Below are 3251 nucleotides of genomic sequence, written 5' to 3' on the forward strand. Positions count from 1 at the left end.
GTGTTCAGTTATGAAATATGTCACTATGCCTTGCAGAAATTACCTAAGACATGATGCAGCTGCAGTGTTCATTATATCTCAGGGGAATTAATTGTGTGTCATTATCTCCTAAGCACTGTTGTCCTGTAAACACAATGCGTTACTAACAGATTAATCTATTTTGTTCTACCACACACACTTTTGAAAGGATGACTCAGATTATTCATGCTAGATATTGCTTTGTTTAGTATTAATCCTTCTTTTTCTTATCAATGAGTTTTCTTACTGTTCTTATTTAAGAGTCTTTATCACAAATGCTCAAAAGTTAGTTTTAACACAATGTCTGTAAAACTTGCTATTGTTTTGCAGGAGGACTCTTCCTAGCACAAAGGGAAGAAATTGATATTATCTGAAATGTTTTTTCTGGAAAAAAAAATGCAAACAAAAAGAGAACACAATTAATATGTCAATTATCTGAAGAGAATGCTGCAAGTGATGTTTGAAAACCATAGAACTATCAGGGAAAGAGAGCTATATAATGTTGTGTCTTGTTTTGCTCATTAGACTCATTCCTAGAATTTTGTTTTTCCTTTTTTTTTTTTTTTTTTTTTCCTTCTTATTTGGTTTCAGAATATGCTTTCAACAAATTTTACTTGTTTCTCATCTTTGCCCATCAGTAAGTATTCCAGTGTATCTCTATATCTAACCTTTTGAGATTGTTTTCTTGTGTTTTGTTTCTTGGTTTGTTTCTTCCTTTTACAATAGCAGTTTATTTGGGCTTTTTAGAATTAAAAGACCAACTGTGATGTCTGAATAAGAAAATACTCTTGCCTTGTTTCAGAAACATGACAATCTACTTCTGCAAAACCAAAGACAACTTTGGGTAGATGCTGCAAATCATCATTAGCACTGTACCGATATTACAAAACTAATTCTTTTTCAGTGGAATATGCTGAATGTAGTTGTCCATTTGGAGTAATAAGTTGTGGTAAAGACTCACTCAGGAAGCCAGTCTGAATTGTGTGAAGACAGTAAATGCCCAGCTAAACTGAAAAGTTATTACAAAGGAACTTGCAATGGAAAAGTGGAAACATGGACAGATATATTTAACCAAATTCATTTGAGTAATGAGTGCAATGGGAGTGGAATACTTCACTATATCTCTGAGTTACCGACTTCAAAATGTACAGAGGAGATATAAAATCTTTCACGCATTCTTCCTATGACTCTCCTGATTTTTTTTTCTTCTATAAATACCACCTGTCTCCTGAAAATGATTCATTAGAAACATAAAATAGCAGTCTTAACAGTAGCTGTTTTTCTCAATCTGACAATCTCAAAGCCAGGACCAGCACATTAGAAATCAATAGGTCACTGAGGTATAGGTAAGCAGACTGGCAGAGCACTTAATTTTATTGGAAGGTAATGCAGAGAAAGTAACCTGGGAAAAATACTGTGAGCAATTATTACGCTGAAAGTAAAGAAATTGAGCTTATGGCTGTTTTTTGCAAGAACAGAACAAACTGATGATTAAAAAAAAAAAAGTGTGATATGTTGATTTATGTTTTTTTTCATTCATATTTTGGTTTCTGAAAGTAGAAGCCAGAAACCCTAATCAAGTGTTGTTGACAAAATGTGTGTTGATGCAGAAGGCTGAAATACTGTAGTTAAGTTACACAGAGAATCACACTCCCTGATTAAGTTGTAGACGTATGAGCTGCATTCACTGAACAATTAACTGGTACAAATGTAAGAAAAAATGCAACAACACTCAACATGTGTCCAGCTGAGAGCGAGAAAAAAAGTTCATGTCAATGTGAACCACAGTCACATAATAGCCATTCACATTTGCTTTTCATGAAGAGCAGAAAAAGTCAAAAGATATTGCCTGTAAGTTTCTTCTATTGTTTATACTGAAAAACATTTTTGTTTAAATTAAGAGTATATCTTAAAATAAGCTAGACCATTCCTTTTTCTTCCTTTTGATTTAGGATAGCAGATTTAAAGGTCATATTCCTTTGCATACCATTAACATGCAGTAAAATAGTCATTTAAATATAAGACCAGATTTGGTGTCAATCTTTTCTCTTGAGTTTACTTGTCTACTCTTAAACCATTACGTATGCATAATATTGAACCATAGCTCAGCTACAGAAGTTAAATAGAAGAGCAACATAATTTCTAAATTAGCAAGATCTTTTGCTGTTATCAGAGAGGCTAAAAAAGAGCTAAAACTGACTCCCTCTATCACTGTAATAAAATAAAATAATAATAATTAAAACAACAACAAAAAAAAGAATCAGGGAAGCAGGATAAATTTTTGTGTTAAATTGTGTGACTCTTACTAAAAACCTTTAGTATCACTGAGATAAAACAGAATAAAGTCTTGGTGTCTCCTTTAGTGTCCTCAAATTAATACAACTGACTGAGGAAAACTTCCATCTCTCATTCTCTTTTGTAAACAATTCTTTATTGAGTGTTTTTTGGAAAACATACATATTTTGTAGAAAATAGCTACACAATATATGCTATCTGTTTTCAAATACTGTCTTCCATGGACATCAGAAATTGACCCGTTTGATTAATACAGCTTAACATTCAGTGCTCTCTCTATGGTATGAATGGTTTTACAGGAGGTACTTCTTAACAAATATGGCAATACTCAGTTCTATGCAGAGGATATCTACGTTTTCTTCTTTTTGTCAACAAGGACAAAACAGTTACCCACATTTATTGTCACCCTCAACATTTTAATATCATTCTAGGAAACTGTTCATCCACATTAGTAGTCTGAGTTGAGAGAGCTTTATTTCTGGAAAGGCAGTTCCTGTAGATGATAATATATATGACACAGGAAGAAAACACTGTGAAAAGACATTGAAAAGATGACAGTTCTCATTTATTATGATTTTATAGCCTTGATAATGTACAACCAAATGTCATTGTAGGAAAGTTAAGGAAAACTTATGAAACTAGGGAAACCTGGAGCAAAAGTACATTAATAGTAAATAAGATGAAAGGGACTTCTCTATTTCCATTCTTCTGTTCTTTGAGTGACTGCGTATGTGTGTGTTCATCCTTGTTTGCACACATATTTCTGTATGTGTGGGTGCACATACAGCTCTGTATCTCTCTGTCAAAAGTACACTTTGGAATGAGTAACTCTTGCACAACATTTTTTGATTTTTATATACTTAAACAAGTTGTTTACCCTACTTTATTATGAAATTGTCTGCAAGACAAACTAATTGTTGGGAAATTAATTTGAATAC

This window comes from Anser cygnoides, chromosome 2, assembly GCF_040182565.1.
Source record: "Anser cygnoides isolate HZ-2024a breed goose chromosome 2, Taihu_goose_T2T_genome, whole genome shotgun sequence".
In the NCBI taxonomy this organism is placed as follows: Eukaryota; Metazoa; Chordata; class Aves; order Anseriformes; family Anatidae; genus Anser; species Anser cygnoides.